The sequence below is a fragment of the Trachemys scripta genome, chromosome 4 (assembly GCF_013100865.1).
Source record: "Trachemys scripta elegans isolate TJP31775 chromosome 4, CAS_Tse_1.0, whole genome shotgun sequence".
Classification (NCBI taxonomy): domain Eukaryota; kingdom Metazoa; phylum Chordata; order Testudines; family Emydidae; genus Trachemys; species Trachemys scripta.
The window spans coordinates 135454780-135467047 of record NC_048301.1 but is presented as its reverse complement, the minus strand read 5'-3'; the positions used below and the strand labels follow the sequence as shown (position 1 = coordinate 135467047).

At 53.1% G+C, this 12268-nt stretch overlaps 1 pseudogene; it reads left to right on the top strand.

The window, feature by feature from the left end:
* Window positions 1-6417: 6417 nt before the first annotated feature.
* Window positions 6418-12268, top strand: part of LOC117876567 — a 28365-nt pseudogene continuing 22514 nt past the window's right edge.

The following is a 12268-nucleotide window of genomic DNA, read 5'->3' as shown; positions in this document are numbered from 1 at the left end:
ACCACTGAGAACAGCCGAGCTCCATCCTCTTTGGAACCCACCTTCAGGTAGTTGAAGGCTGCTATCAAATCCCCCCTCATTCTTCTCTTCTGGAGACTAAACAATCCCAGTTCCCTCAACCTCTCCTCATAAGTCATGTGCTCCAGACCCCTAATCATTTTTGTTGCCCTCCGCTGGACTCTTTCCAATTTTTCCACATCCTTCTTGTATTGTGGGGACCAAAACTGGACACAGTATTCCAGATGAGGCCTCACCAATGTTGAATAAAGGGGAACGATCACGTTCCTCGATCTGCTGGCAATGCCCCTACTTATAGAGCCCAAAATGCCGTTAGCCTTCTTGGCAACAAGGGCACAATGTTGACTCATATCGAGCTTCTCGTCCACTGTGACCCCTAGATCCTTTTCTGCAGAACTGCAACCTAGCCATTCGGTCCCTAGTCTGTAGCAGTGCATGGGATTCTTCCGTCCTAAGTGCAGGTCTCTGCACTTGTCCTTGTTGAACATCATCAGGTTTTTTTCGGCCCAATCCTCTAATTTGTCTAGGTCCCTCTGTATCCGATCCCTACCCTCTAGTGTATCTACCACGCCTCCTAGTTTAGTGTCATCTGCAAACTTGCTGAGAGTGCAGTCCACACCATCCTTCAGATCATTAATAAAGATATTAAACAAAACCGGCCCCAGGACCGACCCTTGGGGCACTCCGCTTTGAAACCGGTTGCCAACTAGACATGGAGCCATTCATCACTATCCGTTGAGCCCGACGATCTAGCCAGCTTTCTATCCACCTTACAGTCCATTCATCCAGCCCATACTTCTTTAACTTGGCGGCAAGAATACTGTGGGAGACCGTATCAAAAGCTTTGCTAAAGTCAAGGAATAATACATCCACTGCTTTCCCCTCATCCACAGAGCCAGTTATCTCATCATAGAAGGCAATTAGGTTAGTCAGGCACGACTTCCCCTTCGTGAATCCATGCTGACTGTTCCTGATCACTTTCCTCTCCTCTAAATGTTTCATAATTGATTCCTTGAGGACCTGCTCCATGATTTTTCCAGGGACTGAGGTGAGGCTGACTGGCCTGTAGTTCCCCGGATCCTCCTTCTTCCCTTTTTTAAAGATGGGCACTACATTAGCCTTTTTCCAGTCATCTGGGACCTCCCCCGATCGCCATGAGTTTTCAAAAATAATGGCTAATGGCTCTGCAATCTCACCCGCCAACTCCTTTAGCACCCTCGGATGCAGCGCATCCGGCCCCATGGACCTGTGCACATCCAGTTTTTCTAAATAGTCCCGAACCACTTCTTTCTCCACAGAGGGCTGGTCACCTTCTCCCCATGCTGTACTGCCCAGTGCAGCAATCTGGGAGCTGACCTTGTGCGTGAAGACAGAGGCAAAAAAATCATTGAGTACATTAGCTTTTTCCACATCCTCGGTCACTAGGTTGCCTCCCTCATTCAGTAAGGGGCCCACACTTTCCTTGATTTTCTTCTTCTTGCTAACATACCTGTAGAAACCCTTCTTGTTACTCTTAACATCTCTTGCTAACTGCAACTCCAAGTGTGATTTCCCAGGCAAACTCCCGCTGTTAGCCTCTGCTGTTCGCCGCTCAGCTGGTTCGCTGCTGACTGCCCTTATAAACCAGTCAGGCCCACTCAAGGCCCACCTGGAACAAAGCACTCCCAATTCACACTTTTCAAACAAACAAGCAAGCAATCAAGCACACAGTCAAACTGACCAACTGTCCCAGCAGCAGGCACTCAGATACTCACCAACACAGTCCCCCTAATGCAGCACTTAGCGTACCTCCTCTTGGACAGCTCCCAGGCAAACTCCCGCTGTTAGCCTCTGCTGTTCGCCACTCAGCTGGTTCGCTGCTGACTGCCCTTATACACACATATAGACAGCATAATCATAACCAGTAAACCATAACCTTGTCTTAGACACCCCATTTGACCGCCTTTATACAAGATTTGCGTGCCACTACAGGACCTTGGTTGCAACAATGATCTATATGGTCCCAGATTATATCAATAACGTCACAGGAGCACAAGCGTTATCAGACACCAGGAGGAAGGTCCTGTGATGAGAATAAGGAAGGTGTTTGGAGGAGGCCATGGGGAAGTAGCCCAGGGAGTTGTAGCTGTCATGCAGCTGTTACAGGAAGCACTATAGACAGCTGCAGTCCACAGGGCCCTGGGCTGGAACTTGGCATAGAGGGCGGGCCTGGGTTCCCCCCAAACCTTCCAATTGACCTGGACTGTGGGTTCTTCCAGAGGGGAAGGTCTCTGGGCTGTTCCCCAATCCACATGGTGAATCTCTGAAGCAAGAAAATCCGCCAATAAGCACAGGACCCACCAAGATTGAGGAGGAACTTTGTCACAGTAGTTATCATTATTATTCAATAAATAATTTTATGGTTAAGCTGCTTGCTTCTCTCTCTCTCTGAACTTTACTCTTTTGTGTTTTTAGCTTCCCCCATTTACTTTGAGCAATGCTTCTTTTACATAAGCTAAAGATCCCTGCAGCACCCAAAATACTGTGGGGTTTGTTCATCAAGTGGGTTACTACGAGAACAATTGTAATGTGAGAGTGGGGATAGGGACGTGTTAAACCTGTGGCATATAAGGGTGGCAGCTGAAAGTGCTGCTTGGCCCGGCCTATTGAGTCCAGGGACATATAAGGGGGTCAGCTTGAGAGTGCTGATTGACCCGGTCTACTCAGACTTGCTCTGTTAGTGTGTGTGTGTCTGCGTGTCTGTGTTTATCTGGTTTGAACAAGAGGTTCCTGAACTACAGCCACCCGCCATCTGAAAAACAGCTTTTCTTCAAGTTCACATCTTTTACCAATGTTTTTTGTGCACACCTGCCTTCAAAAATGCTGATGCCTTAAGGAGATGGGAAGGAGAGGGTGAGGTGGAAATTCTGGTGGGAGGACAGGGGAGGGGAGCTGTAAGTTGCAGGAGATGGTGGTGGAGGAGGGGAGATATAATTACACATGTAATAAATAGCCACCACGTTTTTGGGTCATAGACCAACTATACGTTCCAAACATTACAAAGAATGAGCATTATCCCCATTCCACTGTTACCAAGTGTGCGTGGTGAAGGGGGGGAAGCAATGCCCCGATACACCCATAACACACTTACTCACACTCTGTTGTTGCACTGTATTGAACAGGGACTCCCTACCCTTACCCTGAACACAAACAGTAAGGGCTGGTCTACACTACAGAGGTAGATTGAGCCAGTGAAAAATCCCCACTCCAGAAGGATGAAGTTACACCGCCCTAAGTCCCCTAGTAGACAGCGCTAGGAGGGCGTAAGAACTGTCGCTGCAGCGTTTTCAGTGTAGACATGCATCCTGCTCCACATCACATCTGCTCAATTTTACAATCCCTTCAATCTCGTCCCCCTCAGATACATGATGCCATCTAACACCACACATTTACCTTTCATTCATGCCCACCTCACTGATGACAATCACCCTGGCAAGGAGACTACGTGCCCCATTAGTGACACAACGTGCACAACTCAGTGCTATAATGAGGTGAAATGGATCTCTCAGGGTACCCAGGCACGTTTCCTTTGATCACACACCTGGGAGCAGGAAGAGGGGCTTACCTCCGCCAAGTGGAACAGTCCCCTGAAACCACCTTGTCTCAGTTACAGCTCTGCCAAGCTGCTCCAGCTAACCCCTCCCCCATTCAGTAGAGCGACGCCTATGTGCTGAGGACAGCTGGAGCCAAGGGGCTTTTGGCAGCTCCAGGGGCAGGCACCATTGGCAGGTACCTTAACTCCTCAATGCTTGGTTTTCAGATGGGAGAGTTTTGCTGGGCTCGACATTGTGGGAGGGCGCGTGGAATCTCTGAGCAATGTTAACTCCATAGTTTGCCAGTGACTTAGCACTGACTGCCTGGCACACAAGGGAGCAGGAGATGTGGACACAGCTCTGCTACAGCTTGGAACAAAGTCACAGCATGCGAGGGAGGCGACTGCGTTTGTGAGAACCCCAGAGACTCAGCATCCTAGGAAGTCACACGGGAACACAGAGACAAAAGAAAGGAGAGCCAAGATAGATCCCACAAAGTTGGGGGTATTGAGGCAGTTGTTGCTGCCAACACAACCTCTGCCTTCAGCTCAGCTTTGCCAAGCCAATCTGAGGATTCTCTGATGCCGGATTCCAGCTGACTAATAAATGTGACGCCATGTTGCTGCAGATATAGATTGCATTGATCCCGGCAGGTAACGAACCCTGAAAGCCCCATGCCAAGGGGTTTCCATCTTGTCATAGGTAGAAACCTGCCCAGCCCAGACCCCATGGCTGCTCCCCAATGCTAATAGGGAGCATGCGAGATCCTGACCACGGCATGGGTTTAACGAAGTAAGACTGTACCAGGGCACACAACCCTTGGGGGACAGGACTGGGAGAGACACAGAGCTGAGGCAAAAACAAAGCCAAGGAGAGGGACCCAGACTGGGGGCTCCCAACACAACCCTCAATCAAAGCAATAGACAGAAAAAGCAAGCTATGAAGGAGCTGCAGTGGGGGAGCCCAGGGCTGGGACAGCAGGAGCTGTGGGTCAGACTCAGGATAGAGGGGCATCAGCAGAACTCGTTTGCTTATGTCCCACTCCTGGCTGTGCTCATGTTTCCTCAGAATGCTACTCCGCTGGCCCCAGGAAATCATCTCACCTCTCCCTGCCCATGGAAGGAGTGCCTTGTGACTGCAGGGATGCGGCTGCCCCCAGCTCTGGGCCAGGCACAGACTCTGTTAATGGTTCATTGACTCAGGGATAAGAGGCTGGAGCAGCCCCTGAGGGAGAGCAAGACCCAGCGGGGACAGGACCAGCTGCTGCCAGCAGGGACCTCACTGCCTCATGGACACCTTGTCTCTATCTTCAAAGGCGCTGCCCCTTTCCCTGGCAAAGAGAGACTGTCCAGGTAAGTGGGAGCTACCTGGGCCACCTGAGTCCTGCACAGACCAGCCCCAGCGTGGCTGGGGCCACAGACACATAGACAGGACAAACTGGGAGGAGTGGTAGATTCGCTAGAGGGTAGGGATAGGATACAGAGGGACCTAGAGAAATTAGAGGATTGGGCCAAAAGAAATCTGATGAGGTTCAACAGGGACAAGTTCAGAGTCCTGCACTTAGGACAGAAGAATCCCATGCACTGCTACAGATTAGGGACCGAGTGGCTAGGGAGCAGTTCTGCAGAAAAGGACCTAGGGGTTACAGTGGACCGGAAGCTGGATATGAGTCAATAGTGTGCCCTTGTTTCCAAGAAGGCAAACAGCATTTTGGGCTGTATAAGTGGGAGCATTGCCAGCAGATCAAGGGACGTAATCATTCCCCTCTATTTGGCATTGGTCAGGCCTCATCTGGAGTAGTGTGTGCAGTTTTGGGCCCCACACTACAAGAAGGATGTGGAAAAATTGGAGAGTCCAGTGGAGGACAACAAAAATTATTAGGGGGCTGGAGCACATAAGGGGGCTGGAGCACATAATTTAGGAGGAGAGGCTGAAGGAACTGGGATTATTTAGTCTGCAGAATAGAAGAATGAGGGGGGATTTGATAGCTGCTTTCATCTACCTGAAGGGGAATTTCAAAGAGGATGGATCTAGACTGTTCTCAGTGGTACCAGATGACAGAACAGGGAGTAATGGTCTCAAGTTGCAGTGGGGGAGGTTTAGATTGGCTATTAGGAAAAACTTTTTCACTAGGAGGGTGGTGAAGCACTGGAATGGGTTACCTAGGGAGGTGGTGGAATCTCCTTCCTTAGAGGTTTTTCAGGTCAGGCTTGACAAAGCCCTGGCTGGGATGATTTAGTTGGGGATTGGTCCTGCTTTGAGCAGGGGGTTGGATTAGATGACCTCCTGAGGTCCCTTCCAACTCCAATATTCTATGATTCTATTATTCTATTCTAGGGTCTATGGTGAGCAAGTGAGAAGCACCCAGACTGGTATGGTATTGTAGGGTTTTGACTGTCACAAACACAGTTTAGCAAATTGTGGGAAAATATGCGAAGATTTGTTGCCCCTTACAAGAGAAATTAGACTCAGTTGAGGTGCTGACCTGCCACTCCTTGAGCTCTGGGAACATCCAAGCGCCACTTGTGCAAATTCTCATCAAAAGTGATTTTTAGTTTGAAAAGCTGAAACATTAACTGCAAGGAAGTGCTGATACTTAGGAGAGGAAAATCCACAGGAAATGCTGCACTGAGAATATAACCATTGGGGTGGTTATTGTAGGGTCTCTGGTGGGTACAGGTGTTGTAACCAGACTGGTTTGTTATTGTAGGTCTACCCACAGCATTTGTTATTTTGGCAGGGCTGGAAGGTTGCAGACACCCCTCGTGTCACCAGGGAGGTGGGGCTAGTGGGGAAGATTAAAAGGAACTGGGTGTCTCGCCCACAGGGTATCCCCAGTGCCATCCCTGCTGGAATCTGCCGAGGGCCCATCCACACCACAGATGCTGATCCTGAGCTGCTCCGCCAAGCTGCGGCTGCTGGAGGAGACACTACGGAGGCGCTTGCCCGATACATTGCTGGTGACAAGGACCCATCTTTTTTGCCATGTGCCACTTCCTGGGACGGGGATGGGAGCAGGGCACAAAGTTCTCTTTCCCCAGAGTGATGAGGTGGAGATTGGGCTGGCTGGGGCAACATCCTCCCGCCAGGTGCTGGCTGCTCTCCCAGCCTCCCCCTCCACACTCACATCTACTGTCTCCCAAACTCCAAATCCAGCAAATTCCTGCTGCTCACTCAGGGTAGCTGCTAGGACCTCCCCAGCCAATCACAGTGCAGATTGGTTCCATATCAAACAGTTACAGCACAGGCAGGCTCTGTTCCAGCCAGTCACTGTATGGGCAGGCTCCGTGCCAGCCAATCAAAGACCTGGGTAGCTGTGACTCCCTCCATGATTCCATGTCATCACATGGCTCAAGTGTGTGGGGGGGTCACCAGCCCCTTTGTCCCCCCTCCTCCACACTCAGGGTCTCCCCTGCGATACCAGGCCAGGACCCACAAATAAGGAGTCAGACCCCTAAATCAGGAGAGTAAACCTGGGGTGGTTAGAGACAGGCCCTGCCCCGGCCCTCGTCCCTCCTACTCCCTTCCTCATATCTCTCCCCTCCACATTCCTGCCCTCTCCTTGCCCCTCACCCCAACCCCTAGCATCCCCCACATCCCCCCACTCGCTCCCCAATTGCCTCTCCTTTCTGCTCCTCACATTCCCCTGCTCGCCCATCTCTGGTACCCAGAGTCTGGGGCAGCCATCTTCCCTGGCCTCACCCCCCTGAAATCATTGTGAGGTGGTGGCCATCTTGACTAAGGGCAGCCTGTGGTGTCAGCCCCATTGGCAGAGATGGGAGAGGGAGGCCATGTTGGAGAAGGGCAAAAACCCACCTAATGTGCAGAAGATTACGAGGTGCTGAAACCCCCCAATAAATACTGGGTGGCTCCAAACAGAGTTGTGGGAGTGGGAATTGCTGCCCCTCCCCCAGCTCTGACCCCCACCACCTCCATGTCTCTGGCAGGTCTATGGCACTGTGATGACCATAAAGAGGGGGACCCGACTGCGCAGGAGGTGCTGGTGGATTCATGGCCCGAATTCAAAGTCGTCTTCACCCGGCCGCACAGAGAGGTGATGCCCCGCAGCCACTGCACTGCACCTGGGAAATTGGATGGCTCCGAAGGATGTAGAATGGGACCCAAGGCCTTTCCTCACTAGGTGACCCCAGGACGGGGGCCAGATTGGCCCAGGGAGGAGACAGGGACTGGGATTCGGGGCCCTTCCTCTTCAGGGGGCCACAGGGTGGAGCCAAGCTGGCTTGGGGGCTGGGAATGGGACACACAGCCCTTCCCTTCTAGGGGGGCCCAGGGCAGGGACCAGGCTGGCTCGGGGGAGAGGGGGCAGGCAGATCAGTCATTCCATTGGGAATTCTCCAGTCTTGGCTGTATGTCTCCCCCTACAGGTGGCATCGGATTACTCTGATTTCTACACCAACACATACACGGTGTACTACCAGGACCTAGGTGCCTACTGGGCCCTGCTGGCCAGTGCGGGTGCTGTCACTGGGGACAGACCTTCCGCATCCTTGGTAACATGTGCCCCAAAGCATCTGGGAGAGTCGCACAGGAACTGAACATATATGTCCTGTCTGGGCCAAACCCCAGGATCCCGCCCTACAATGCCAGCCCCAAAGCTATCTGCTCCCCTCAGGCTGCAAGGCTGCTCCCATAAGCCCTATGCAGGCCAGGAACATATGGAGTAGCCCCTTTCCACTGCTGGGCTGGGGTCAGCTCACCTGACCACACCCTCTTCCCTGAGGGCTGGGGCTGGGGGTTTGGAAGCTCAGACTCCTGCCCCTCCCGACCCATGTGCCAGGCTAGGCTTCCCACATATATGGGCCCTTTTGTCACCACCATTCAGTCCCTTTTCCCACTGCTCATGGCCAGTCGCTGCCCCCTGCAGTGCTGAGTCTAAGGGGATCAAGCTGGAGGTGTTACACTACTTCACCTATTTTCACCCAGATCCCAGCTCCATGCTTGAGATCTGGTCAGTGTCTGCCTGTGTCACAGGGTCCCGCAGGGGGTGTGGTAGGGAAAGAGGCAGCCTTAAGGGGTGGGGGCATTGGCCAGCATGGCACTGGGATTAGGGTGACCAAACAGCAAGCATGAAAAATTGGGACAGGGGGTGGGGGGGTAATAGGCACCTATATAAGACAAAGCCCCAAATATCAGGACTGTCCCTATAAAATCGAGACATCTGGTCACCCTAACCGGGATGCCCAAGATCTGGCTGACTATTCCTTATGCAGGGCCTAGGGCAATGGGGTCCTGTTGCCACCAGCAGAATCTCAATGGGATTGTCACTGAGCCCAACCTCCTTCAGGGACACTGCAGGGACTGGGGAGCATAGCCATAGGGTGGGGCCAGCCATGGGGAGGGGGAATCCCTCTTCAGCTCCTGCCTCTGCCAGGAAACCCTGATGCAAATGGCTTCTGTGCCACCAATGGGGCCCTATCCGTGGCCCCTGGGGACCAGGCACTGCTTCAATCAGCCATCAGACCTGGCAGGGCTTGGGCAGCGAGAGACCGTGCTCCCCCCATCCCTCCACCACATCTCACCTGGCCAAGGATGGAAAGGAACCTTCCCTGTCCACTGCCTGTTCAGACCTCGGCTTCTCACCCAGGAAGGGGCAGATACCCCAGGGGCACTTTAGGGATGGGGGGTCTCTATCAGGAAGGGGAATGAGACACTCAGTTCTAATGAGAAGAGATATTAGGCAGCCTTGCCACTGTATGTAACCCTTCTGCCCATCTAAGTTGGCAGCAACAAGGGCCGGGTTCTGTATCTAGGGGTTGCGTTTCAATAACGCAATGCAAAACCGGCTCAAGCCCCCACCCAGTGACCTGGGACAATTACATACCACCCCCTGGGTGCCTCTAAGAGGCAATACTTCCCCTCTCGCAAGCACGGAGTCTGAGTGTGACAGAAAATGTTTAATAACATGAGGTGAACAACATCAGCATTAAATTGGAAAAACACCACAAACAGGATTCATAACACAAACCATGAGCAAAAAACCCACCCCAGCAAGTTGGGCTGTGTCCTTTCCCTTGGGGTTCTTGAATCCAGCAACCCAAAAATCACCCAGAGTCCCCAAAGTCCAACACCCCCAAAGTCTTTTGGGTCCAGCAACCACCCAAAGTCCCAAAAGTCCAACAGACCCCAAAGTCTCTGTTCCTGGTCAGTGCAGCCCCAGAGTAAAAGGGGGGGGGGCACACAGGGTGTTAAGGGGCACCTTACGTGATCCGAGGCCGGCCAGCCGTCTCTCCGTGGGGTTCCGCCACAGCCTTCACCACGAGCCAGTCCACTTCCTGCCGTCCCACAAACTGCTCCGCTCTACAAGCTGCTCCGCTCTGCTCATTGACCTGTGAGCCACTCCAGCCATCCCCACAAACAGCTCCGCTCGCCGTTCCTTGGGCCGCTCCAACCAGCCCCACACCACTCCTCCAGTCATCCCCACAAATTGCTCCATCAGCTGCTTAGCAATATAGCTTCAGGTTCCCCCACTAGTTAACACAGCACTCAGTGATCTCATCTCTTAAGAGCTTTAGCTCTTTTGTGATTTCAGCTCTTAGCAATTCCAGCTCATAGTAGGGGAGCCCCCATGCTAGTGCACCATTAGCCCAAAGTGAATTCAGCTCAGCAGCCTGTAACAAGACTCCTAATAGAATCAAAGTTAACTCTGACACTCAACAGTGGTGAAAGGAAGCAGTGCAATTGGTGTATCACACCCTCAGCAGTGGACTTATGCCACCAGGCACAAATACCCATCCCCATCTACTCTCCATTCACTGGGTTTTGTAACCCATGCCCCTTGTCAAGCAAGTGCTACTTAGGTAATGGTGAAGGACTCACTCAGTCCTTCTGTCATACAACAGTTCCACTGGCCTTGATTCACAGAATCAGGGTAACAAAACTTTATTCTTCCTGCCTCAATAACAGAGAAAACTGGGGATCCCACACCAGCCAAAGTAACCACTTTGAGTTGCTGTTGTTTCATGCCAGGCGAGTGGGTGTGCTGATGCAAACAAGATCAGCCCCTGGAGTTCTTTTCCACACTCGCCATAATTCACCACCAGATGTCAGGGTAGAGCTCATCCTGACTCTGCTTACATGAGTAAGAGGGAAAAGGCCCGTATCCCATTCCCCACCCCCTGAGCCAGCGGATCCCCCTGTTCTGGGCCAGATCAGAGCTAGCGCCCCATAGGGGGAAAGGCCCTGTTTCCCATTTCCCATCCCCCAAGCAAGGCAGCTTCCTTACCTCTCCACTTGGCTCTATCATCCCCCTCTCCTGAGTCCCACAAGTTTGGCCAGGTCTAGAGCCCATCTTACAATGACCTTCATGGGAATCCCTCCCTGCCCTGGAGGGGAAGCCCAGTCTGATTGACTGCTTCTCCCACACCCCTGCTGGGGGAAGAGCAGGCAATCAGAGCTGGGAAGGGCAGAGGGGAGCCTGCTGCAGCCCCCACAGGGCTGGGAGGCATGGAAGAACACCAGGAGGTGCAGAGGGGAAGCTGGGAGGGGATTGGGGCTGGGGCTGGAGGCAGAGTTGATGGGTGCCTGTGTGGGGGCAGAACTGATGGGGTAGAGTGATTTGCTGGGCAGCAGATGGGCAGATATGGGGACAGGAGATTCTGCAGTGAGGCCCATATCGCCATAATAAATCTGGGAGTGTTGGCAATACTGATTATGTCACACCCAGGGGTTGGGGGCAGGGGAGTTCAGCTGTCAAGGAGACCAGCAATCACAGTGTCATATTTTAAAAAACCTCATGATCTTAAGGCCATCTCGTGATTCTGAGGTGTCACTCTGATGACTTGCATCTGAAGAAGTGAGGTTCTTACCCACGAAAGCTTATGCTCCCAATACTTCTGTTAGTCTCAAAGGTGCCACAGGACCCTCTGTTGCTTTTTACAGATTCAGACTAACACGGCTACCCCTCTGATACTCTGATCACTGAGGTTTGGGGCTTTGCCCTGCTGCTTTCTGCCCCCCAGACTGGACCCGGCCATGAGGCTCTTGTCCAGAGGTGAAAGTAAGCCAGTACGGGCCGGTACAGAGGACCGGCAAAAAAATGGAACACTCTCCACCTCTCTGACGTCTCCTGGCTCCAGCAATATTGAGGGTCCGGGGGCCCGGCTCCACGAATGTTCGGGGCTGGGTCTCCCCCTTGGCCCCACCTGCTGCCCCCACAGGGGAGGTGAGGGGAATTCCTGTACCTGAGAGGGGCCCTAGGAGCACGTGCAGTGACAGTGGGGGGGGGGGTGAGTGTACTGCCAGAGGAACAAGGGGGTCCCTAACCCAGATCTTGCTGCTGCCGGCAGGGAGAGGGCTGGGGGGAGTCCTTCTCTCTGGCTCCAGTCCCAGGACAGCCTGCCTGCACCCCAAACTCATCCCCAGCCCTGCCCCACCCCAGAGCCCACACCCCCAACCAGAGCCCTCATCCCCCCGCACCTCAACCCTCTGTACTAGCCCTGAGCCTCTCTAACACCCCAAACCCCTCATCTCCAGCCCCAGCGAGAGCCCTCATCCCCATGCACCCTAACCCTCTGCCTCAGCCCTGAGTCCCCTCCCACATCCCAAACCCCTCATCCCCAGCCACACCCCAAATCCATCCCCAGCCTCACCCCACAGCCCTCACCCCTGCACCCCCTCCCTCTGCACCCCCTCTTATCCCCAAACTCCCTCCCAGAGCC